This window comes from Ailuropoda melanoleuca, chromosome 4, assembly GCF_002007445.2.
Source record: "Ailuropoda melanoleuca isolate Jingjing chromosome 4, ASM200744v2, whole genome shotgun sequence".
In the NCBI taxonomy this organism is placed as follows: Eukaryota; Metazoa; Chordata; class Mammalia; order Carnivora; family Ursidae; genus Ailuropoda; species Ailuropoda melanoleuca.
In genome coordinates, this window is record NC_048221.1 from 39,771,844 (window position 1) to 39,799,668 (window position 27,825).

Genomic DNA, 27,825 nt, shown 5'->3' on the forward strand with positions numbered 1-27,825 from the left:
TGGGTGCTTTTCCCCACTGTCCTCAGTAAAGCCCTTAGTTCTCAGGCTCAACTTCAGGCCTGCTGGGGTTTCTGGAAGCTTCAAACATAGCATCTCCGCTTTATCCTTTATGCTTCCTCCCCATGATAACATTTATGTCTCGGCTGACAAAACGAAAGTTGGAAAAACTGTACCATCCCACTCACGTCTCCATCCACATTAAGCTAGGAGACAAGCGCTCTATGAGAATAGCTTCAAGCAAATGGATTCATCAGACTCCTTTTTCTATTTCTGTGGTGAAAATGCTTACTTCTACATCATAGTAAGGGCAAATGTTTTGATAAAGACCGCTGTTACGCGAAGCGTTAACTCAAGCAGATCCTAGCTTGGAAAAAAATTAAAAATACATAATTCATACAAGGGCATCATTGAGTATAGGAGATAAAAGTTAGTGGTGAGTTATACCAACAAGGACCTAGCTCAAAACAACCCGGGCTTAGAGGCTGAGGAACGGCACCTTTGATCTTTCAACACAGCCTGTTACCCACACTCTACNTCTCTACTGCATTAGTGCTGATTGTCTGCAAGGCCTAGAACAGTGCCAGCCGCACAGATGATGTTTAATATTACTTGTTGCATATTCCAGTGAATGAGAGAACACTTGGGGATTATTGGAAGGAAGCCTTTTAGTGTTACTAGGAACGGAAATAAACTGGATGGATAAAGACACAAATCAAGCATAATACCACTACTCTATCCTTGTGTTCTTGTTTTTTCTAACAATATGGATCCTGCTAATTATTCCAAGTCAGAGCAGACATTTGAACAGGTTCATATCAATTGAAAAATTTGGATGGCATTATTGGCATAAATTGGTAGAGAGATGGCCTACCAGGAGAAAAAAAAATGACAGCCTTCCCAAAAAGCCCGTAAAAGAGAAGCATCTTTTTTAAGTTGGGGCTCCTAAGTTCCCCCTAAGCAATAAAACCCAGTCTAATGTGATAATAACCTCTCTCTGGGGTGGCGTCTTAAAAGGAAACATGCTTCCCAGTTCTGTGACCTGTTGGAAGAGGGATCCCAGCAGGGATCGGGGAGTCTTGGTGAATGCCCTCCAGCACTGTGAAATCTTTGAAGAGATCCAACTTTGAAGAGTGCCTTTCTCCTGATACTGTGAGCGTGCATACACAATTAGGGAGAAAACCACCCAACTCTGATTTCCAAAACCTCTCTGGACTTTCCCCTAGATCTCTCCTTTGATAGAAGCCACCCAAACGCCTTTGGAGAGTTTTCAGAGGTAGTAAGGGGGATGGAAGGAAGTCCATTTTCACTGGGCTCTTATTATGGGAATGCTGCCAATGGGGAAAAAAAATGGGCAAAGAAAGAAAAAAATCTGATTGTCCAGCCAAGAGGCTTGAAGCATCTGTGGCTTAAGGCCAAGACATGGAAGGGAAATTAAATGACAAAGTAAATCAAAGTTGTTGTCAATTCACCATGTGTTTGAAGGGGGAGAAAGCTGTCTGCTTATGCTGTCCCAAGGTTTTCCCCAAGTAACATATTTAGAGTTGATTTTTAGCTCATTAATGCAATTTTCCTTAAAGTGTTTTAACAGTCACAATTCAATTCATCTTCTTCTTTTTTTTTTTTTTTTTTTTTTTTTTTAGCCAGTGGTAATTCAAGCATTCTCTGTGGGTCCTATCTGTGACTTTCAGTTATCTTGGAGCCTTTTCCCTTGACAAAGATAAAACAGAAAGACTTCAAAAGACTTTAGAATCAAGGGGATGTCACCTTTCATATAGGGAAGGAGAAAAAGTTCAAAGATGGGCTAGTATAGGGCTGTCCATGAGAATTACAAATAACATAGTCACCAATGCTGAGCATGTGGGATAATTATAATAATTTTATTAATACTACAAAGATTTCTCAAATATTACTCTGTTCCAAGAACTCTGTAATATGTTTTATATTCATGACATCACTTAATTTGGATGAGAAACATGGTGGTCTGCTTTCTAAAGGATTCCACTCAATATGAATGGCTTTCCAAACAAGAAGTAACTTGAAAATTATTTTATGGTTTACAGATGTTAGTTACTAATGTGACGTGCCTGTCACAGGGTCATATTTTAATACATCAACCAATGTTTTTTTCATTCCTGGGAACTCCTTTTTATCCTTTGGCCATCCTCCATGCAAGCAAGATTAGAGAGTGCTCATTGCCTCCAAGAATAGTTAGTACAACAAGGGGCACCTGGGTGGCACAGCGGTTAAATGTCTGCCTTCGGCTCAGGGCGCGATCCCGGCATTATGGGATCGAGCCCCACATCAGGCTCCTCCACTGTGAGCCTGCTTCTTCCTCTCCCACTCCCCCTGCTTGTGTTCCCTCTCTCACTGGCTGTCTCTATCTCTGTCAAATAAATAAATAAAATCTTAAAAAAAATAGTTAGTACAAAGTAAAGGAGAGAGATGAATTTGTGAGCTTCAAAACCCCTGCAGATTTGACAACATAAGCAATAGATCTGGAAGAATAATTAAGAGGCGCCTCTTTCCACCTCTAGGCTAGAAGCCGGACAGCTTTCCTCCCTGTGATCTCGAGAAGCAGCCCTAGATTTAACCCCTGGGTAGGGTGCAGTAGAAAGCTCAGGCTAACCTGGAGGGGTCTGAGAAACAACAAGACCTGTGCTTCCTTCCCTGATCCACCCTGGGGAGATGTCCCATCAACTGCAGCTTCTTCACCCTCAGCACCATGTGGGAGTTTTAAAGTAGAGATGGCTACAGTGGGGGGATCCAGGCAGGTAAGCCTGAGGCATCATCAGAAATTTCCTCTGGGTTTCATGTGGCTTCCGGGAGAAGCCAAATGTTTCTCTTATCTCTGGGTGGTCACGGAAATAGCTGAAAGGAAGCCATCTTGGAAGGCTCCAGGGTTAGGATGGAAAAGGATGAGCAGGGCAGACGTTACAGAAATGCAGATGTCATGCAGTAACACTCCTCAGTGCACAACAGTGTGACGACACCGTAACTTCATACCTTGGCAGTTTCTACTCTTCTTCTCTCTGGCATACAGGCACAACTCAGAGTGATAGGATTGAAAGGACCCTTGAATGATTGAAATTTATTCTCTGCTTCCTGGAAGAGTGAGCACTTGAAAGAACAACTGAGCTGAGTTGTACCAAAATGAGGAAAGCCGTGTTTCTGCACACTGGGTAGTCACACCTGCACATACTCCTGGTTTTTGCCCGTTCAGCACTCCGGAGTGGTATGTGAGAAAGGCATTAGCTATCGCGTCCATTAATCCCCAAGGGAATTCAGGTACCTCACGTTCCCTTTCTGCATTTCGGTTCCCTCATCTGCTGAACAGGAGAAGTGGGCTGATAAAAAAATCCTGTGGAAGGGCTGGCCAGAAAAGTAGAGTGAGGTCACTTTGTGGGATCACCTTCAAGATTCCCCTGCACCAACCTTCAACTGGGGCAGCTATATTTTAATATTATTTGGTTATTTTCTTTCTCTTTATGTATCAGAGCCAAAATACGGAGAGCAGAGTCCCTGATTCTCCTCGTTCCATGGCATGTTTTCATCTTGGAGCCTTCCTGATGTTTTTCTATTTCACTTTTTCCCTTTCCCCCTGGACTCCACTCCTATTCATGACAGTAATACTGACAGTCTCCTCTACCTTAGGAAGTTCCCCTTTAGTCTTTGTACAATGAGGATTCACATAACATCTATTTTTTTAAAAAGATTGACTCCAGTTCCATATCAAGAATTTTAACGACCACTTGATTACTGACTTCTAAGGTCCTCTTCACCTTCTATGAAATGTTTTGGGCTGAATTGTGACCCTCCCTCCCAGAGATATATTAATGCAACCTTGTTTGGGATGAGGGTCACTGCAAATGTGATTAGTTAAGATGGCATCATGCTGGAGTGGGGTGCTCCCAATTCCAATAGCACTGTTGCCTTTGTAAGAAGACAGCCATATGAAGACAAGGACACATAGGAGAATGCCTCGTGATACCAGGGCAGAGATAAAGTGATGCAGAGGCAAGTCAAGAAATGCGAACAACTGTCAGCAAGCTCAAAGAACCCGAGCAGGGCAAGAAAGGATCCCTCTGCAGGTTCCAGAGGGAGGATGGCCCTGCTGACACCTTGATACCTTGATTTTAGACTTCCAGCCTCCAGAACTATGAAACAATAAATTTCTGTTGCTTTGATGAGCCATCCAGTTTGTAGAACGTTGGCATAGCAGCCCTAGGAAACTAATACAGAAGTGAAACAGGAAATAGTAATTTTCAGATATGGTAATTCTTCTTCTCTGTGCCCAGGTGAATAGGAAGTGTTTTAACATGCCCCTCACCCCTTCTTCCTTCTGTTAGTTTACTTTATCACTCTTCTCTCTTGCTCTTTCTTCACAGCCCACACTACAGGATGGATTGCCAGAAGATAGAAGCAGCCATTTCAATTTTTTTAAAAACTCTTCTCCTCAGCACAAGACAATCCGACTACAGAACTATATCTATAAATGTGCACACTCCCACACATGACAAGAGGTTGCCTTATTCTCAAGACATGTTTTGCAGTCAGCCCCTGCAGCAGGATTCCAGAATCTGATCAACTCCTGCTATCTTAGCAACTGTTTCTTGATGGTTTTTGCTTTGGTGACATCACAGGTTTGATTGCCACCCTGTAGAGATACAACAAGTATAAATTCTGAGTTGGAAGGCTCCAGTTTGGAAAGCCTTAGTCCCATGTGGAAAAAATGGCAATGGAACAAAAGTGGCATGTTGCTGGGATGTTGCCATGGCCTGTTCTCTTGTGTTGATTATTTATGTAGCAGGGCAGATGGAGGCCCTGTTTACAGAATGTGCATAGCTCTACGCTGGGTTTGCTTAGGGAATGCTTGTCCAATGCCAGCATTCAAATGGGTTAAGGCACTTTATTCAGATGATTCATGTATGCATATATATACATCCACAGGTACAATAAAAAATATTTATCGACTAACCGTGGGCCAGTGGAAAGAGTCATGAACTTGGGATCAAAAAATCTGAATTCAACTCTTGTTACGAACTGAATTAATTCCCTGCCAAAATTCATATCTTGAAGTCCTAATCCCCAGTACCTCAGAACATGATTGCATTTGGAGATAGGATCCTTGGAGTGGTAGTTAAGTTAAAATGAGGTCTTTAGGGTGGACCCTGATCCAGTCTAACGGGTGTTGTGAGACCAGGAAGAGACACAGCAGGGACACACAAGCACAGAGGAAGAACCATGTGAGGACACGGAGAACAGGTGGCTTCTGCATGGGAAGGAGAGGCCTTAGAGGAAACCCAACAAGCTGACGCTCTGGTTTTGAACTTCCAGCCTCCAGAACCGTGAGAAATAAATGTCTGTTGTGTAAGCTACCCGGTCGGTGGCATTTTGTTATGGCAGCTCTGGCTAACTAGTGTAACTACGAGCTCTGACGCTTGCCAGACCTCTACACTTGCATGTTTGACCTCACAAACCTAACAAGTCCAAAAATGAACGCTTTACCTCCACCCTCAACAATTCTGCTCTACCTGCCGTCTTTCTCATTTCCATTGATTTCAGCTCCACCTTTTCATTTCTCAGACCAAAAACCTTCCAGCCATCCATGGCTCCACTCTTGCTGTCAAACCCATACCAGGAACAACATACCAGGAATTCCTGGCAGCTCTACCTTCCAGGTATATCCAGGTGCAGTTACAATTCACCAGCTCTGCCGCTACCACCCTGCTCATGTCACCGACATCTCTGAGTTCCTGCAGCAGCCTCCGGAGGGGTCCCCTGATTCCATTCCCAGCAGCCAGGCCCTGCCTTTCAGCCCACCTCCAGCTTCTCCACGTCAGCAGCCTCTGACTAGGGCAGACCTGAAGCTTTCCCACTCCTCCACCTGCCTTTGAGTCTCTGTCAAACGCGAGAGATGGGGTCTGACTCTCTACAACAAACTGATAAAATAATGAGGATTTGCTTGCTCTCATTGGGGTGGCCTTCATTTATTTCCACAAAAGTCATGTTTAAAACACTGGATAATGATGTAGGTTAGATTTATGAACCACAGTGAATATTTTTTAACTTTATCTTTGCTTCATAAAGGGCTTATTTTGAAGATTGCTTCTGGATCGAAAGAGAAAGAACATTAAGTATAAGATAACTAAGCAATTATTGGACTAGATGGAATCATCTGAGTTTCTCTTGTGTAGTTCCCAACGACAGCATCGTAATGTTAACCATAATGTTAACCACTTCAATGTTTGACCCTGATGACCTTCTTCTTTCTTTTCTCTTCATAACAATCTTCATTTTGTTGCAGTTCAAGCTTAAATGTACTTGTTCTTTCCTCAGTAGACAGAAAAATCAGCATATTCTATGTTATAAGCCCTTGGACATTTGATACATTTTGTTAAATTGGTCTTTGCTTTTATTTTCTCAATTGAAAAGGATTTGTGTCCTTCTTTTTTTCCATATAATTATTGTTTCCTAATAAAACATTCCCATGATACTTGTTTTGGGATCATTGCTGTGTGTGATTTTATCTACTTACTCAAAGTATCCTATGGTTAAACAAGTACGATTGCAAGACTTCTCAGAGCCTAATGTGGCAATATGCATAGAAAATGCTAATAAACTTAGGGAATTTTTAACAAGAAGACATATGTACATGATACTGAAGGACACCTTTTCTTATGGAACACCTTTAGGTTAGTGTTTCACATGTCCTCACACTTATGTATGATCATGACACGGGTAAACTTCTCCAGGTTCTTCCCATTAAACAAATCTTATCCCAGGACTGTGTTTGGCTTTGTTCATTAGAATACTAGGATTAGTTGAAAGCAAAAATCAGCCCATCCTCTTGTCAAACAGCAATACTTTACATGTAATTGTGTGGTGATCAGGGCATTTTTGTGGTTTTATATACAAATCAATTACTTTTGTCTTTCAAACTTTTTAAAAGCCTACATCTTGGTTGGATGTGGCCAGGAGAGGTATCAGTGCTTATAACTGCTGGCATAACTTCTATATTTCACTTTCCCACTAAACAAGACCTACTATTTTAACATATTTTAATTAATGCTGAGCCCAAGATATCACTGTACACAGAGATGTTTTATATTGTGGAACTCTTTAATAAAATTTTGATCCAATCAATTTTAGCTACTACAATCTTTGGTTGGTTCCTGCTTATTTGAAATGCACATTAGTTTCTCTAATTGCCTCTCTGCCTCTCCTCTTATTTCATCTGGAAACTTTTCCTTCATTCTCTTTACAACTCTTTCCTTCTGAGCAACTGGAACTTGAAGATGCTCATGACAAATAAGCAGGTGCATTTTTGTGTACGTTTTCAATTTGGCGAGGCCAGAATTAAGATGGGTCATTTACTATTAGGTAAAAATCCAATCTAATTCTTGGAAAATAACAATCTTATTTTTGCATCATACTTCCTAATTTTCCAAGCACAGAGTTACTGCTTCACTGCCATGTAATAACGGAGGTCAGAAGCTTAGGCTCAGGGTCAAGGCAGATGTGGTATTTGAATCAAGATCACCAATTACTAGGAGTCTGAGTGTGGGAAAGTTACTTAGCTTTCTTCATTTTAGCTTCCTCGTCTGTAAAATGGAGAGATTAATATACTGCCTCAAATAGTTGTGAAGATTAGGTGACATAATACTGAAAGTTTTTGGTCAATATTTAATACATACTACACTAAGTGTGCAGATATCTTAGATGGATTTAGTGGTGGATTAAGGGTTTCACGACCCTGACATCAGCACAAATTTTCCTTCTACTTTGAAAATATGAGCATTGCTGCCTAGATGAGTTGAGTTATTCAAGACTATAAGGATAATTAATGAAAGAGCCATGCCTAGAATTTAACTTCCTTAAACCTGGTTTAATGTTCCTTTTTTTTTTTTTAAGATTTTATTTATTTATTTGACAGAGAGAGAGACAGCCAGTGAGAGAGGGGAACACAAGCAGGAGGAGTAGGAGAGGAAGAAGCAGGCTCCCAGTGGAGGAGCCCGATATGGGGCTCAATCCCAGGACTCTGGGATCACGCCCTGAGCTGAAGGCAGATGCTCAATGACTGAGCCACCCAGGCGCCCCACAGTTTAATGTTCCTTAAACTTCAACAAAGGTAGTGGAAATTTGTTAATATATATATAGAGAGACACTTCATATAATTCCCTCCTGCATTATCCTGATCAATCCATGTTCCAAGAACTCTGAGCAACAGCCAGGACAATTAGTTGCTTATAAGAACTCAAATGAATATTTGAAAGATATTTCTTAACCAAAATATTGTGGGGTCACTGTGGTTGTTATCTCTGTGTGCTCAATATCCATGGCCTCTTCTGAAAGTAGCAGCTTGACTTCTTTTTGGAAATCTAGAGCTCCCTTACAGGTTATTAAAGTGTACCACCCTCCAGTGGTACAGAAGTTAAAGAGTTTTCGTAACTGGATTTGGCCAAACCCTTTCTCTCTAAATCTTGAAAATGATCCAAATAATGAAATTAATTGGCCCATATTCATTCCAACTTTGGTGCTTTATAATTGAGACTACCTAGATCCTTGGGGCTGCTTTGTCTCTGTTCTTTCATAAACCTGGTTTTTTAGTTTTACCCTTGTTTCTAGGAGCTATGTCTTATCCTTCTCTCTTGAAAAAAAAAAAAAAAGAAGAAGAAGAAGAAGAAGAAGAAGAAAAAAGCTAGCCAGAGTTGGTTTTTGTAGAAAGAACTCCAACTCACAGTAGTAAGCTAGTGCCAAAAAATGTTGCAAAACACCCTAAAACTCAGTGGCATACAATAATAAGTATTTATTTGTCATTTATATATCTGTAAGTCAGTTGGGATTCAACAGATACAGGCTGGACATAGCCTCAAGCTGTAGGTTGAGTCCAGGTCATTTCTATGAGTCTCTTACCTGATTGGACCAGTAGCATGTTCTCACTGCAAAAGGCAGGAGCTCAAGAGGGCAAGCTCAATAATGCAAGCACATTTCATTTCAAGCTTCTGCCCTATCTTGTCTGCTAATGTACCATTAGCTAAAGCAAGCCAAAGGGATAGGCTCAAAGTCAAAGGATGAAAAGATCATTCCAGCTGCAAAGATGGTAGGGGCAGCAGTGAATAGTTGCTGAGTAGTGATTTCATCTACGGCAGATAGACTGATTTTCATTAGGAAGTCATTCAATTCTGCTAAGGAATTTCCTTCTAAAATTCAAACACTATCAGAGAAGAAAATATAATATTTTCCATGAACAACCTACCTTACCTTTGTTTGTCCAGTTGGCTAGAATGCAGGGTCCACAGATAGCTAAGAATCATCATCTCTGGAATGAAACACAGATGGATGCGGGTTACCAAGGGGGATTGGGGTTCGGGATAAAGGGATGCCTCAACTCATACCACAGTATGGAGGGGCACGTGAAAATCCCAGTAAGGAAGACTGTCAGGGACTAAGAAGAAGGTAAACTTCACTGGATATGTGGGTGCCTTCCTATACAGTGAGTGAGAAGGGGGGAGAAAAAGGAGTTTATAGATTCCTTAGGTTTGTAAGAATGGGCCCTCAATTTAGCCAGCTACACTGTCAGTTTGAAGTTAATGGTTACACCAAGGCTACCATTAAGTCCTATACATGGGAGAGCTGGAGAGTTTTTTATTCAGATTCTGGGAGGACATATTTCTTTAGGTGAATTCTGGTTTTTAATTTCTCAGTTGTATTTTAGATGAGGTCATCAGAGCTGCCAGGCTACTCATGTCATAAGATACACAGAATTATAAGATGCTGAGATCTAAAGAAGCTACCAAGAAGTGTTAATTATTGTACGAGTTGGGGTTCAAAGGAATAAGTTGAGAGACCATTCCATATCTGAAGTTTCAACTTGACTACAAGTGTTAAAACGTGAATACATGTGAAAGTTTGTGAGTATGAGTGTGAAGACAGAAGAGTGGTTCCTATACAGTCTTGTTTGGGTATTTGTTAAGAATATAATTAAAATATAAAATAGCCATCTTTGGACAGGGCACAGTTTCACTCTCAAGTGTATGAACATCCTTCAACTATACTATCATGCAAATTAGGTCAATATATGGCTTAACAACCAACTGCTCTCAGAATAAAGCGTATTTTCCCCAAGCCTGTTTTAAACAAAATGAATGACATACACTCTCATAAAGAGAGAGGATGACATTTCATACTCCATGAAATTTCCCTTTTCAAAATCATGGCATTTTATACCATAAAGAGATAGTAATTATATTATATACTCCCCAAACTTAAAAATAAAAAAAAAACTAGTGGGAAAACAGAAATAATATGTCCTACAAAGAACACAATTAGGCAGAGCTAGATTAGAGAATCCACAGAGGATAAGCCACAGGGCTCATTATCCTGATTTTATTTATTTACTTTTTAAAGATTTTGTTTATTTATTTAACACAGATAGAGACAGCCAGTGAGAGAGGGAACACAAGCAGGGGGAGTGGGAGAGGAAGAAGCAGGCTCATAGCGGAAGAGCCTGATGTGGGGCTCCATCCCATAATGCCGGGATCACGCCCTGAGCGGAAGGCAGACGCTTAACCGCTGTGCCACCCAGGCGCCCCTATCCTGATTTTAATTTGCTGCTTTTGATATCTTCCCCCTGCATTTTAGTGATTCCATAGAGATCAGCTTGCAACAACTTCATTTTTCAATTGGTCTATTTACTTACTTACTCCTTCTTTCCTTCCTTCCTTTCTTCCTTCCTTCCTTATTGCATCCCGGCATGGTATAAGATAACCACCCGGACCAATTATTAGCCTTTCTGCTGCCTTGTTATTTCCAAAGGGAAATAACAATCTGGTACCTGACATCTAAATATTTTCCCTTGAGACAGAGGTAGACCAAGTTTTCTTTTTTTAGAAAAGGGGTGGTTGAAGTTATATAAGTACTGGGATTGTTGAGAATGGATCCAAGCCTTGGGGTTGGAATAAAACACATCTGTGTGCCTTCTCTAGCTCTTGAAACACCAGAGTTTCAACTAAGGTGCCAACAAGCTATAAATAAGCAAGTGGTGCCTTTTTTTTTTTTAACAGAACAGCCAGGAATTATTACAAGTGGTGAGAGTTGTAAGTTTATGACTATTTAATTTTCCATAAAACCCATGAAGCTCGTTGTCCCCTCATCTCTGTGTACTCTGCCCCATGGGCAATAGCATGATGATTTTAGCTTCCTTTACATTTTTCACAAGAAATTTCATCACCTACAAGGTATCGTGAACACTTTGTTGCCTTTACCACAAATGTGGCAGAGAAGGAGGGGTTGCCCCTACGTACAGACCCCACTACTCTTGCATACAACTTTCTACATTCTCATGAGTTTTAATTTTTCCAGAGTTCAGTGATTTTTCTTACGCTTTTTCTACATCATTCAGCCTTCTCTCTGCCTAAACCGAGCTCTGAGCTTTACAAAGCGCAGCATTCAGTAAACAAAAATGTGCTATATTGGAGCTTGGCAACTAGCTCTTCTTACTTGAGGAAGCCGTTTTTGGTCCATCCCACCACCTTCAGTATCACAAATTGATGTTGTTGTTGTTTTAATAACATATTTATGCCCCGAGAATAATCTGGTAATTCAGTATCAACTAACTTTAATGAAGCACTTTTTTCCTCTGAACTTTGGCTTGGTAAAGAGATCACAGCAATGAGGGACCTGGGGCTTAAAGTTTCATGAGCAGAATTCTAATTTTACATGCTAATAGCCAGTGCATTTTCTGTTCCTTTGGATATCAAAAACTGTAGAACTTCTAAGAAACAGAAGGTAAAAGGACAAGAAAATCTGGTTCTGGTCATCCTGCTGGTGTGATTTTTCTTACAATATTGTATTCTGTGTGGAAAGGACTTAAGATTTCTTCTGCAGAGTTATGAGACTAATTCAATACCACCCATTCTTCAATCTGAAGAAAATAAGGTCTTTATGCTATGGTCTTTTTTTTAGGCCAAAGGTAAACAAGAAAGGTAATCTAGAATTGGACTCTGTTACAGCTGGATACCAGATATAAGGCAATCCTCAGCATAAAGCCAACTTGCTTTTTCCAAGGAGGTATTTTTGTTTTTTTAAGGTCTGAACTATCTTTATATTTATAATTTTTAAATTACTACCTTATGCATATGTAAATCAATTCTAGAATATCATATGTTGATTTTAAATTACTGCTTTTATAACCTCACATAAAAGTGAGTTTATCCGATCTCTTCTAGTGACCTTCATCAGCAGGGCTACTTTCTGCATCATCTAAGGCAGTTTTCTGACAACTCCATTTCTCTATAGGCTGTTCAAGACTTAAAATCTATATAGGAGGCAGTCTCGACAGACTTCATCCCAAGCCCCAAGTTTTCATTTGCATAATCTGAGAATTGGTTTCTTGTTCATACTGTAGGTATAAAGTCATGCTCTCCAATTACTGGGAAAGCTTTTAATCGATCTTAAAAAACCTTGTTTACAACAGGCATCCAACACGTAATTATGAGATCACACCTGCCAGAACAAGTACTAAACCTGTGTTAATTGTCTATGTCTTGCCTCCCTTGTTAACAATTCTATCTTGTGACCTCTGTGAGCTTTTCCAACTGGCATCAGTTGAGGTCGTTTCGGGCTAATGTAGACCTTGAAATAGTTCTTTGATCCAAAAAAACATAATGAAGAGATGTTGTATACAGAAACACTTCTTCCCCCCAAGATATCCACGTCCTAATGCCCAGAACTTGTGAATACATTAGTTTATTTGCCAAAAGAGAATTAAAATTGCAGATAGAAGATTGCTAATCACTTGACCTTAAAAGGAGATGATCCTAAATTATTCCAGTGGGCCCAAATAATCACAAAAGTCATCAAAAGTGAAAGAGTGAGCTGATGGATCAAAGAGAGGAGATGATGAAAGAAGCTAGAGAGAGGTGAAAGATGAGAGGCACTCTGGACTGCCCTTGCTTCCTTTGAAGACAGGGGAAGGTAGCCATCAGTTGAGTCATGAGAGTAACTTCTAGAAGCTGGCAGCTGTTCTCAGTTGACAACCAGAAAGGAAACAGGGACTTCAGCCCTATAACCCTGAGGAAGTGACTGCCAACAACCTGAAAGAACTGAAGAATGGATTCTTCCCCAGAGCTTCCAGAGAGAGGGGGATCTATTCATTTTTCTAGGGTCTCATTGTTCTACCACTCAAGGATTCGGGCAAGGTTGTCGAATTTTAAAGTTTTTGTCAAAATGCTGCCTTTACCTAAGAATAACATAATACCTTATCATAATTTCATGTCATATTAAAATAGACAAAATAATTTCTTTTTTTTTTTAAAGATTTTATTTATTCATTTGACAGAGAGAGAGACAGCCAGCGAGAGAGGGAACACAAGCAGGGGGAGTGGGAGAGGAAGGAGCAGGCTCATAGCAGAGGAGCCTGATGTGGGGCTCGATCCCAGAACGCCGGGATCACGCCCTGAGCCGAAGGCAGACGCTTAACGACTGAGCCACCCAGGTGCCCCGGCAAAATAATTTCTTAACATGTTTTTAAATGATTTAAAATATGCAAAGTGAAGAAAAAGCCAGGCATGCTGAGGAGAGGCACGTGACTTGCATGGCCTGAGTGTGGGAAGCAGAGTGTGTGTGGAACAGTGTGGGGGGGAGCTGGGGCAGGTGGTGAGGTCTGGATCATGGTGGATTCTGGAGGTCATTTTTGGCAATCGAAACTTTTCCTGAAGGGATCCATTCAAAGACTCTCTGCAAGGGAAGGTCATGATCAGACTGGAGTTAAGAATGATCAGTTTGGAGGATGCAATGAAGTTAAAACTATTGCTATAGTCTGGCCCCCACTTTCCCCAAGAAAGACAAAAAACTGGTAGGTTTGGGGATAGAGGAACAATGACAACATTCATAAATGTACATGTAATATTTTATCACATCCAATCCTCACAATGATATCGAATTTAATTAGCTAAGCAAACTGAAACTAGGAGAGTAGGATGCCCCCACAGGTCATGAAGTCAAGGGTCAGAGTGCTAGCACCAGCCCTTGTGAAACAAATTCATGTTCTTTCTGTATTCATGGGCTAGGCCTTTGTGATTCTGTCATCAACCTATCTATGAAAGAGTCGATGATTATGTCTAATTCCAAAGATTATAAGAGATCAGAACTGTGTATGGGCTCAGAGTTCCATTTGTTAATACCAGTAAGGTCTTTAGAACCCTGAGTAGCAATATCAGTCTTCCTGCTCACTACAAGTGCTCTGATCATGTTAACTAAAATTTATAAAAAATGAAGACTTATTTGATTCTATAAGTAACAGGAAAAAAGTAATCAAGTCTGCCTAAATTTTTGGGAAAAAAAATGAGTTCCTATTTACTGAGCACTTAGGTTGTGGCAGCTTAGACACTGCTCTTGACATGGAGAGAATGAGATGACATTATTGTCCCATTCTCCGGGAGGAGAACAGAGGCGGAGACAGGTTAATTAATGTCCCCAAAGTTATTCAGGAAGTAAGAACAGGGTCAGGTTCTGAGTAAAGGAATTTGTATCTCAAAAGTTTCTCACCTCCAAGTCACACTGCCTAAAGTGTAAGAACGAGGAAGGTAAAGGGAACATGAAGGACGGTAAATGTAAAAGTAGCATTTTGGTGATTTACAGGATGACTTATAACATAGAAGGAGCTCTTAAACTTCCAACATAAACTCAAATCCATTGATCTTTTGGAAAAACTTGAGAGTACATGAATCTAGGAAACTAACTTTCTAGAGAAGTGTTTCATAATTTTTGTCAAATTCTGAAAGAAGTATGGAACCTGGGCATATAAGAGCCATCACAGTAAAAGAAGGATTCATCCCTGAGCCTGTTCCCCTCCTGGCCTCGGGGTCTTGGTGCTGGAAATGTGGTCATATCTTGGGTCATAAAAATTGCTTCTGGGCCAGAATCAAGATCAATCTGCCTTACCTCCAGGCAGAAGTCTTCCAGAGCAATGCTGTTGTGTTGTAGGGCTTGGATTCTTCCTTCTTCTCATATCTCCTCACCTTTTCATTCCTCCCTCAACTGAGGAATTCTTTGGTAAAACAGGAAAAAAAAAATAGAGCACTTTTGTTAGCTAAGAAACAAATCAAAGTTATTCTACGAAATACAGTCAATATTTGTAAAGTGTATTACTATTGTATGTGGCTGCTTCACTACAAAATACCTGAAAGACAGAAGTCTCTGGTTGATATACTAATATAAACACCATGAAGCAGGAAGGGATGGGGGAAGCGACAGGAAGAAAGGACTCCCATGGGGCCAACTGTGGTGGAAGGTCAAGGGCCAAGCTGGAGACTTGAGCTGAAAGTATAACATTAATTTCCCCCCACCCTACACTGTGTTTGTGACACCATGCAGGTAAGACACTTTGCTTTCTAACACGGACTGCACCTTACAATACTGCAGAAGAATAAATGTTTAAGATTCCAGGAATATGTGAGTCCGTTCTCAAGAGCAGCTTTGTTGATTCAATGGCACACAAAGTTCAAAAACATGGAAAGTTTCTCTCTGCCATTAGAAACTCCTGTTAAAGCCAATTTTAGACCTTGTTAAGGTAAAACAGAAGGTTGTGTTTTTTCCCCTTGTTTTGATTACTTCAAAAGGCTACCAACTTTACAGACAGCCCTTAAACTTGATCTATTAACTTTCTCTGGGAGCATAACGGCCCAGTAAACAGTGCCTCAGACAGCCTGTTTTCCTCCCCAAGTACTGCGTGGCTGGCCAAAAGGGACCCTTGGGGCTGGGGATTCATACTGGCAAGAAAGAAATACAGGCTGCCAACAGGACACTTTTGATAAGACAATAAGGAAAAATGTCAGCTACTGAGTTTTATTTGTGTATCAATGGTTTCAAAAACAGGTTCTATTATTCCTGTTCACTCACCTACTCTTTCTTTAATGGTTACCTTTTTTAAAAATCATATATGCAATTCCTTTCACCATTATGTGGGAAGGCATTTTAATTATTTAACCTTATCCCACCCTCAATTGACCAAAATATTGGTCCAAGACCTGACCAAATTATAGTTGTTTTAATGCTATTAACATCAGTGCTAGCATGCCTAGGTCAGGAAAGTTTACAAAGAATGCAAGTTCTCCTGGAATACATTTGCATAATATTCTTTGCTTATCTGGTATGGGGACTTGTTCACCAGTTGCTTATTGCCCATTTTCATTAGTCTAAATTAGGTACTTTTTAGTTTTAGGAATAAAAGGAGTCTTAGAGGTCATACTGTCCATAGAGGTCAAATACGTTTCCTCTCCAGTGCCAACCCTCATTGATTGGGTCTTGTCACCTGAAATATCGTGTTAAGTAGGCTTCTGAAGCTCAGTTTGTATTCAGCAGCAAAACAGCTACGATTAAGATCTGTCTCTGCCATGGGTGCTGAAATGGGCTAGAGCTATACTGATGGAGATAGTTGTCACACTGGCTCTAGCCTAACTCATTCATTGCCAGCAGATAAAACTGACTCCCACAAGGGGCAAATGATATAACCACAGGTCACTCCAAGACTTACCAACAGAACCAGAGATGGAATTTAAGTATAGACTCGAGTTCTTCACACCAACCACAATGAGCACATAGATAGGATGAACCTGTGAGTATTTTTGATTAACTGATTCTAGTTTCCCATCTATGCTGATGTCAACTTCTCCACCAGTAGATAGTTCTTATTTTGGTAGATAACTCTTATTAAAATATTCTGAGAGGATCATTTCATAGCTTCTTTCTACCTTTATGTGTCTTGCTCTTTCAGGTAATTTGATATGACAGCATAAAAGAGAATGAGAGCAGAGGGCTCTCTATGTGGGGAGAGGGTGAACGTGGGTGACTTAATTTTACCTCCAATAGCATGTAGAAGGGAGATAGGGAAATGTATGGCTTGGGAAGGAAGGGATGTGGGTTTATACTATGTGCAGTCTTCGGCCCCCTCAAATACTCCCAGAATGCTTCAGCCTCTTAGCTTCACACTTCTTTTTCTGCCTGGAGGATTGTTCTTCTAAATATTGCCATGGCTCACTCCCTTACTTTTTTTTTTTTTTTAAGATTTTATTTATTTGAGAGAGAGACAGCGAGAGAGAGGGAGCACAAGCAGGGGGAGTGCGAGAGGGAGAAGCAGGCTTCCCACTGAACAGGGAGCCCGATGCGGGGCTCGATCCCAGGACCCTGGGATCATGACCTGAGCCAAAGGCAGACGCTTAATGACTGAGCCACCCAGGCACCCCTCACTCCCTTACTTCTTATACATCTCCATGTTTAAATATCACTTTATCAGACTGATTCCCTCCTGTCCCTCTGTCCCTTTACCCCAATGTGTTTTATTCATAGCATGCATCACTTTGCCATTACATGTTGTTTATAGTTATATTTCTACAACATACCATCTGACACAGAATTTTACCTTTGTAATAAGTGATGCACTTGCTCTTTATTCCCACTGTCGAATTCTAAGTTCCATGCTGAGCACAGATGGCTTTGTTCCTGGCTAATTTCTTGCCCAAAGAACAGTCTCTGACCCATAGTAGGGCTGCAAATAAAAATGTATTGACTCAATTAATTTGAAATGATATTCACATTTAAACCATTCTAGCTTTCGACTTCTGACACTAATGTTGGCCAACTACAGCCAATGGGCCACATCCAATACAAAACCTGTTAATGTAAATAAAGTTTTTTGGAACACAACCATTTCCTATTTATTTCCATATTGTCTATAGCTGTTTTCGTATTACAATGTCAGATCTGAGTAGCTACAACAGAGATTGTGGCCCTTGAAGCCTAAACTATTTCCCCTCTAAATATTGTCGTGAAGTGGTCAATAGTGGCCACAGCTGTCTTTCCTTAACTGATCAAGAGGATCAGCCAGAAGTGAATGGGTGGTGGGATGTCTCAGACTCGATTCTCAACACCTTCAGCAGGCCTCAAGTGCAAACTTCTAAGCAAATTCTGGATTCATTCCACAAATTTTTCTTGTGTAGCTACAACGTGCCAACCTCTTCCAAGGCCCCGTAATACATCACTGAACAAACACAAAAGTATTTGCCCCTTGCAAATGTACATTCTAGCAGCAGAAACCGACATTAACCAATGAAAACATGAAATAAGTAAAGGACATAATACATAAGCAGTAAATGCCATGGATGAAGAAAGAGGGGAGCAGGAGAAGGGATGGTAAGAATGCATGGGGAAATAAGGGGTATAGGATTTTACAGAACATGTAGGACACACTGAGAAGATATTTTATTTTATTTTTTTAAAATTTTATTTATTTATTCGACAGAGATAGAGACAGCCAGTGAGAGAGGGAACACAAGCCGGGGGAGTGGGAGAGGAAGAAGCAGGCTCCCAGCAGAGGATCCTGATGTGGGGCTCGATCCCACAACACTGGGATCACGCCCTGAGCTGAAGGCAGACGCCCAACCGCTGTGCCACCCAGGCGCCCCCTGAGAAGATATTTTAAACAACACTTAAAAAGGGTAATTACCTGGCAATGGGAATCACTTGGGAAGAATCTTGAAGTCAGAACAGCTAGTGCAAAAAGCCTGGGGCAGAAGTGAGGCTGCTGGTTTTGAGGGACAGCCAGGAAGCCCTTGAGAATGAAGAAAAGGAAAGGAATAGATTGGGTGCCCACAGTGAGAACATTCTGTTTTAATGAAAAACTCTAATTGGGAGGGAAACACAATTTAACAGGCTATGGACAAACTCCCTGGAGGCATTTAATTTTGTTAAACAAGACACTGTAGAATAATTGTTAAATTAGTATATTTTATTGGCTCAAATTCATTAGCTCTCCCCAAATTTCCAAATGCCAGACTTTGCCCCGTTTATTTAGAGTGTCTAAGCTGAAATAACCTTTGAACTTTTGACTTCCTATGGCTCTGATCCCTGAATTCCTTCAGGAGAGTTCCTGCTCAAGAAGGAAATATCCATCCTGAGGAGTAGAAAGGTCTCTGCAGTCATAGAGCTTAACTCCTGAGAGCTCCAAGTCACAGAGTCTCCCTGAGCCTCCATTTTCCCATCAGTGAAATGGACAGAAAAACAGTCTATCTCACAGGGTGAACACGAAAGGAGGTAATGTGAGTTAGCACTCAGCCCCACCCTGTAAGCATTTCCATACATGTTAGCAGTTATAATGACTCACCCTGTTCTCTGCTCAAGCTGCTTGGGCGCCGAAGAGAATTCCCTCTCTCCTGAGGCAGCTCATAGCTGCTTCGAGCAATTCTGCCTACGAAGATATTGAGCCCAAATCCACCTGCCTCCAATTTGCTGTACTAGCCCGGGTTCTACCCCTTAAGGTCAAATAGATCCATCCATCTCCCACCTGAAAGCTCTTCAGTGATTAAAGGTAATCACTACATCCCTCTAAGTCTGTTTCTCCAGCCAAGCCTCATTTCACTGTTTCCCTTTCCCCTCACCACACTAGCTTGCACGTTTGACCTTGCTCCATTTGCCTTGAATCTATCTTAAATTACATTTACACTCTTTCCCAACCACTCTCTCCTTGCCCACCTTTTGATTTAATTCATTCCACTGTTACTGTGGCATGTCCAGGTTTAAAACATGTGCTTTCTCTCCTCTAACCCTCTGCCTACAGCTGGTTAGTTTCCCTTCCTTTTTTTTTTTTTTTAATTTTAACCATAAACACCTGAGCTCTGGTTTGAACAGCATGAAGGGTGGGGGTGGAAATCAGACTTCTTCTGTCCTGATCTTGAAACACATGAATAGCCCAATTTTTGTTGTCCTCCTAACTCATCTTGAATGGAAAGTCAACCAACACACTTCCCACAACTCACTTTACACATAATGCTTCTGGGCCTCATGGGCCTGATTTTGCATTTGTATAGCAAGCTGGTCTTTTGACCCCAAAACATGACCTTACTATCTTTTTCCCTGCTAAAACCACCTCCATTAGCTTATCATAATCTCTTGGTATCATTGCTACTTGTGAACATTCCAGTGGCATGGTTTCCAAACCCTCATTCAAGTGATTGATTAAAATTTTAAAATATTGAGCATCTCAGGATTCAAGACAGAGCCTTGTGCTGTACCCCTAGCTAGCTACCAAAGTTTAATAAGATCCCATATGGTAAGATAATTCTGCTGATTGTAACTCACATGACGTAGTTTTGATTGCCCTCTGACCATGAGCATATGACGAGGAACTTTTCAAATTCCTTACTCTAGAGGCACAACATTTATAGCATCTTACGATTTTTTAATCAGATATGAACCTTATATAAATGAAAAATGATCAAGTGCTCATTGGGCCTGTTGTTTACATAGCAGCCATTAAAAAAAACAACAGGTGATGTCTGTCTTTTGCTCAAAACCATTTGGTGCTCTCTCTGGCAGAGACAGTAGCAACTACCAAATATCCTATGTGTTCCTTTATGTTTTAGAGATATCTTGACATTAGGCAGGGCCTGATAATTTGTCCTGGAAAGGAAATTTGAAAGAAAGGGATACGTGTCACTCTCTGAGAAGTGACATTTCCAGATACAATTCCGCAATTTCTTTCTTCCCTGTCTCAATGATCGCTAAGGACGGTGGTGTTCCAGCTGGTGTAGCTACTGGAAGCTAGAGCTTCTGTTGCCTGGGGCCCTGAGGAACCGGGTAGAACAGAGCCTCCTGGCTTTGCACACACGGATCCTGCAGAGAGCATGGGTGAGAAATAAAACGTGTTCTTAGGTTAAATCACAAAAATTTGGGGAGTAGTTTGTTATTACAGCATAACCTAGCCCATTCTGACTCATTCCTTTCTCCTGCTCTGAGATAAGGCGCAGGTCCTACAGTGTGCTCACAGGACCTGTGTGTGTTGACATCTAATTCTCCAGTCCTCTGTGTCACTTTCCTGTCCCTCTCTAGCCACACTGACCCACTCACCGGTCCTGGAGTGCTCCATACTCTTTCTAGACTTGAGGACTTCATGCATGTTGGGCCCTGAGGATCCAAGTTCCCTCCACCTCAAATGCTCTTCTTCCCTCTCCGGACTAATTTTGACCACTTTCCCTTCAGACCCTAACTGAAGTACCACTTCCTCAGGGAACATTTTTTTTTTAAATATTTTATTATTATATTATGTTAGTCACCATACAGTACATCCCCAGATTCCAATGCAAAGTTCGATGCTTCATTAGTTGCGTATAACACCCAGTGCACCATGCAATACGTGCCCTCCTTACTACCCATCACCAGGCTATCCCATTCCCCCACCCCCTCCCCTCTGAAGTCTTCAGTTTGCTTCTCATAGTCCATAGCCTCTCATGTTTCATTCCCCCTTCTGATTACCCCCCCCTTTCTTTATCCCTTTCTTCCCCTACTGTTCATCCTAGTTCTTATGTTCCATAGATGAGAGAAACCATATGATAATTGTCTTTCTCTGCTTGACTTATTTCACTTAGCATTATCTCCTCCAGTGCCGTCCATGTTGCAGCAAATGTTGAGAANAAATGCTTCCCTGGCATTCTATCTTTCACAGCTCTTTGCACTCTTGCAGTTATTAAATGTGCAACATTTTATTTTTTTAAAATATTTATTTATCTATTTTAAAGGGAGAGAGAGTGCATGAGTGAGAGGGGCAGAGGGAGAGGAAGAGAGAATCTCAAGCAGGCTGCGAGCTGAGCCTGGAGTCCGCTCAATCTCACGACCCTGAGATTACCTCCTGAGCTGAAACCGAGAGTCAGACACTTCACGGACCGTGCCCCCAGACGCCCCAAAGGTGCAACATTTTAATTTAATATGCATTTTCTTTGTTAGAATATAAGCTCCTTGAATTAAAGGCTTTATTTAATTCACCACTGTCCCCTCAGCACCTCCTATAGTAATGGCGCAAAGCCCCCCAATTTTTGACAACTACTGGATATTCCCACCAAGTTGAAAAAAAAAGACAAGCCCGAAAGATTATTCTTGTTCTTAAATACCTCCAGCTTAGTCGTCTGATTTCTTTTGCTCTCAGAAAGCCAAGCCACTTGAATATTATGCTTGAAATAGAATTAACTTCTTTAAATTTATTTATTGGGTCTCCACATGATGTGTCAAAGAGAGTCAGAAAATGAGTGAAAAGAGCAAAAATGAAGAAACTTAGAACTCAGCTGCACAGCACAGTCAGCAGAAAGGTGACAATGTAAGTAGCAGGTGAGCTATGCAGTTCCATGGTCATTGGGTGGGCGGTTCTGTCTGAACCCGGGTACCGACAGGAGAGATCGATGTTTAAAGCCACTTGTGGGTGCCAAGGGCAATTACCGCCCTTCCTGGGGCTGGGCACAAAGTTCCTATCACAGACTTGCCTTTTATCCGCAGCCATAAGTGGACCACTTTCAGTTCCAGTATATCACCTGTGAAACCCAGTAGCCGCTCCACCAGAGCCTAGCCTGGTGATTGGGGTGTAAGGCCTTGTAACAAACCGTGGCTACGTTATTGATTCTGCTTTGTGCAGTCAATAAAACCAGTGTTTTGAATCATTTGGTGCAGTTGTTATCCTGACTTGAGATCTTTCACTCAAGTCTAGCTTCTGCATCTCCAGGACAGGAAAGTTTCAAGGCTGAAAGTGGCCTTTGTGTATGTGGTTAAACTCAGCTGGTGTCTGAACACACATGTCTGCCTCTGTCAGCAGTGGGGATTACATTTCCTTTGGTTTCTGTGTCACACACTGGGAAGCACATGACATTAGACGTAATGCAGTTTTACATATATTTCCAGCATCTGGGGACCACCATATATGTAACATAAATGTGATGTATTTTTAATTTTATATCTTGTATTTAATTTTTAAATTTCAAATATATATTAATTTTAAAGTTTATATATACACACACACACACACATCTTAACATACTTTCAAGCATTTTTAAGAGCTGGGAAAAATTCTAAGCACTGTGTAATTTCCATCTCACAATTTTGTCTAAAATGACAAAAGAAACCTAATTTGTATCTATATTATACTATAACCAAAATGTTCTATAACAAAATCTATTAGTTGCTGCTCTTGTCTCTCAACCTAACCAAGAATGTTTCAAAGACTTGGAGATTAGGGCCAACCGCTGAAGACTCAGGTAGGATGAAATGGGAAGCCAAACCTGGGGAATAGGTGTGTCCATCTTTTCTCCAACCACGGTTCCTTCATCTAATTTAACTGGAAACAAGGGCTTCTATTGTTGTACATTTCACTCATTTATTCTACAGCATTTATCAAGTGCCTACTATGTGCGTAAAATTTTTCGGTGCAAAAGAAAGATATAGGTAAAATTTTAAGAATCACCTGCAGTGACCCTCGTCACTGTGTAATTCCCATCTCACAACCACTGCAGGGGTCAACCTGTGAATATGATGAAGTAACACTCCAGGAACAAGATTCTGCCCTAACTTGAATGAGCTCTGAAGAAGATTCTTCTGAGGACTTCCAGATAAAAGCACAAACTAGTCAACACCTTGATTTTGGTCTTACAAGACCCTAAGTAGAGATCCTAGTATAGCTCACCTGGACTTCTGACCTAAAGAACTGTGAGATTATAGGGCCCCTGGGTGGCTCAGTCAGTTAAGCATCTGCCTTCAGCTCAAGTCATGATTCCGCGGTCCTAGAATCAAGGCCCGAGTCAGGCTCCCTGCTCAGATGGGAGTCTGCTTCTCCCTCTCCCTGTGCCCCTACCTTCTCCTCTCCCCTCCTCTCAAATAAATAAATAAATAAAATCTTAAAAAAAAAAACCTGTGAGATTATAAATAAGAGTTATTTTAAGCTGCTAAATTGTGGTCATTTGTTACGCAGTGATAGCAAACTGATAAAGTAAATTAAAACTGGAAACTTGATCTAGATTTCAGAAGCTTTCTCTCCAATTGGGAAAAGAGGGTTTTGCATTCCCTGCATGTTGACTCACCTCCTCACCAAAAACATGCAAAGTGTATTTTTATTTTTTGAAGTGTCAAGTCAGTGCCATCATTGCATCCACTCTGCTATGGTTTCACGAGTTCCTAGGATGTGCTCTGTGCTCTGCTGGGCCCTGAAATCCACAAACAGACTCAGTGGCCATCCTCAGGAGGGCTGTACACTGAGGACATTAAGACAACCACAGGACAGGTACATTGTCCTGTGCTGTGAGAAACCACGGGAACACTGGGATATGGATGACTGGCTTTTACCTGGCATGGGCAAGAAAAACTTCTTGAAGGGGGTGACAACAAAAATTAATCTGGAATTTCAAAAGACATATTAGGTCAACATGTCCTACAATATTTTCAGACAATTTCACCCAGTGATTGCACTTTAAATTTTGTGTTGTTCAGTGGACATAGTGATGCACTTAACTACCTTCTTAGAAATTGTGGGTCAGTTATGCAAAAAAAGTCCATATGCTGTTTCTATTAGGTAGTACCCATCATTGCCCCTGGAGTCATTTTACTTGATTCCTTAGAAAGCAAAATGTCAGCAGTTGAGGAACCTAACAAGTACTCGTTGCTGATGAAAATTAAAATGCATTTTCCTCCTTTCCTCTTAAATACGTTTGGAGTGGATTTGGAAAAAATAGACTTTTAGAAAGAGAGGAAGTGATTACATTTCCAACTGTAAATTTGTAGTAAGGTGATAAGGGTCACAGAGAAACCAGCATCGTGACCTTTTACAATAATTTTTAAGGGGGTCAGGAGAAACAGCAGAGTTTCTCTGTATGTATAAATAGAGGTACAACTCAAATTCTCATCTGAAACCTTTGATCTTTAGAAGAAAGTGATACAATTATATTTGCTCTCTAATTTTCTCTATTTTAAATTCAGTTCCGTATTTCTCTTTCTTGTGAATTGCAAATTGCCCTTCAATTTTATGAGACTTTTAGAATTGTAGCACAAGGTCAAGAACATGAAAAGGAATTATCATACAGAGATCACTTATGTGCAAAATATATGTACACACACAGGCACATACATGCCTCCTCATTTGTGGTGATTGATTTATGTCAGTGTTAGTTTAGAATTCAACAAACTGCAATCTAGAATTTTGACAGATGATGTTTTTCCAGGTTTCTTATGTTTAAGATCCAAAAATAATGACTATTGATCTTTGGTCTACATTATAAAAAGAAACGTGCTTTATCCACTGGATCATGATTAACAGTTCTCATATAATAATAGCCAGTATAATTCAAAGTGTAAATTAGTATTAAAAGGGCAGGAACAAAAGGCCATAAAATATAATTCCAATAGAAATGACTGAAAGCACATCTACTGAAAAAGAGGCAGTGAGAAAGAAGGGAAAAGGGACATGTCTATCACACGCGAGGCTTTATGATAAATGCCAACAAGGAAAGGTTTATTGAAGATCTGGGAGACCTTTAGTATCTAAAAAAGAAAGGATGAATTCAGAGGGTCATGCCACTTGTATGCTACTCAGCTACTCTTTACAAGCCAATTCAGCTAGTTGGGGACAACAGACAGAGCAGGCCAATGACTCAACACACACACACACACACATATTATCCCAATCTGCATCTCTATTTGAAATTCTCACCATTAGCATTGCTCTTCCAATAGTTATTTTAATGTCATTTACTTTTAAACCTGGATAAAAATTAAGGCATCAAGTTTCTTGAGGAACACAATTTAACTGGGGAATGCATTAACAAAGGTAACTTCATTTAATTTGCTTTAGCACTTTGAGGCATCTAGCGGACAACACAGGCCAAGGAAATGAGACATGAAATAGGTTAGTTTTGTTGGGAGCCAAAGAGTAGAATGGGTTAGACCAGCCACGTGACACCTTGCAGTGGGAGCACTGGTGCATGGCCATTCTGAGCCCTGAGGTACTGACAGCCAGAGAGGGGGTCAGGGATGGGGAAAAGCAGCAGTAGTAACAGCACTATTTGCCAAGCATTCTTCTCAGTACTTTACATGTATCAACTTGTTTAATTCCCCAAACTCAGGCAGCATGAACACTTATCCCCATTTTACCTATTAATACGCCCCAAATCACCTCCAAGTGGTGCTCCTGGTGCCAATGAGTGCCAAGGAGTGCCTCTGGTCCCACTAGGAGTGACCTCAAGAGCCTGGCTCATGCTCTTGCTCACTGCCTTTCTGGGAGCAGGTGGTGTAGGCAGTGGCTGGGAACACCTAGATGCTCCTGGGTTCAAATCTCAGAGTTGCTACTAATAAACTATATGGTTTTGGGGGCACCTGGGTGGCACAGCGGTTAAGCATCTGGCCTTCGGCTCAGGGCGTGATCCCAGCGTTATGGGATCGAGCCCCACATCAGGCTCCTCCACTATGAGCCTGCTTCTTCCTCTCCCACTCCCCCTGCTTGTGTTCCCTCTCTCGCTTTCTATCTTTGTTGAATAAATAAATAAAATCTTTAAAAAAATAAACTATATGGTTTTGTCACTTACTAACCTAGCTCAACTTCAATTTTCTTATCAGTAAATTAGGAATAACAATAGTATCTACACCTCATGGTGTAGTTATGAAATTTAAATGAGATGTTACAGGTAGGTGCTATCTGGCACAGGGACCAAACATAGGACATGCACAATAAATCCCTAATAACGTCAACAGTACAAAAAGCAACGAGGTTCTATATCAGTGATGGATTGGTCAGAAAAGCACAACTTCTGGCATTGCTACACAATAAGGGATTTATTATAACGTTAGCTCTTGCACGCTCGGGAGCTGGTAGGGAAATCTATACAGGATGTGATCTCTGTGTTTGGTGTGGAGCCCAATATCACTGGAGGTGATGAGACTGGCAGTCAGGAAGGAGAATGGGACATGGATGAGTGAAAGGATGACAAGGAACCCATGAGGGCAAGCAGAACCCATGTTTATCTCAATGCTTCCCACCTTGATAGGGCAGGTGACCTGCAAAGGGAGCTGGCCCTCTCCACAACTGGCCCAGGGCTCAGGGAAGCTGGCAGAGGAGCTGTGGACCCAGGGCTGCCCCAGGCCATCTACATGCATAAGTAACAAAGTGTGTAAACTCCATAGCATTTGGTACCCTACCCTAATCTTCACGGTATAAAGATACTTCTGGTGCATCACATTTGCCTTCCAAATATGGTGCAAAACTTCTCGTGGCCAATGCTGAGGTTCACAACATGGGGAAGGAAATTCTAAGAACAGCAATTCCAGTTTAGCCAAACTGACACAATACAGTAAAGCCAAAGCACCAGGGTTGTACACCTTATTTTCTCAATATTGGCTAGTTCCTTTGTATTTTAAAAATAATGATGCTAACTCTTAAACAATAATCTGGCTCTCACTTGGACTCACCTCTTGATGGGCAACAACAAATTTAGACCTACCCATTTACTTATATGAACTTCTTGAGCCAAAGAGCATGCTTCTTACCAGCTTTGGTGCAGTAACTGCCACCACTGTGCCTGCGCTGTGTTCTGCAGTGCTGGGCATTTATGCTTCTAACACACCGGGTCTACTGGTCTACCCTCTGGATTCCTATTACAAGATGATCACATGCAAGCTCCCTATGCTGTCCACCCCATCTAGTCCTAGCTTGTTCATGCAGACATGTATTTCACTAGCTTTGCACCCCCACATCATTCTGCTGTACTTTTAATGTAGCTTCTCCAGATCATATTCTAGTCGCCAGTAGGTATGTCACTCACTAGACAGTAAGCTACTTGTGGGTAGGGACTGGTCCAGTAAATGGTTCAATGTATGAGTAAATAAAGAACAAAACTTGCATATATCTCTTTTTCATTCACATTCATATATTCATACAGTTGTCTTGTAAATTTATATTGATAGGTCTCTATGGACCAAGTACTCTAGCTACCATACATAAAAAGAACAAAACAGCCATGATCCCAATTCTTG

At 41.0% G+C, this 27,825-nt stretch overlaps 1 long non-coding RNA gene across 1 annotated transcript; it reads right to left on the bottom strand.

Moving 5' to 3' along the window:
• Nucleotides 1-13,560: 13,560 nt before the first annotated feature.
• LOC117801766 lies at nucleotides 13,561-17,548 on the bottom strand. Its single transcript, XR_004624484.1, has 3 exons — nucleotides 17,420-17,548; nucleotides 14,944-15,049; nucleotides 13,561-13,737 (listed from the first exon to the last, which is right to left on the bottom strand). It is a non-coding gene; the product is annotated as an uncharacterized LOC117801766 (long non-coding RNA).
• Nucleotides 17,549-27,825: the final 10,277 nt, after the last annotated feature.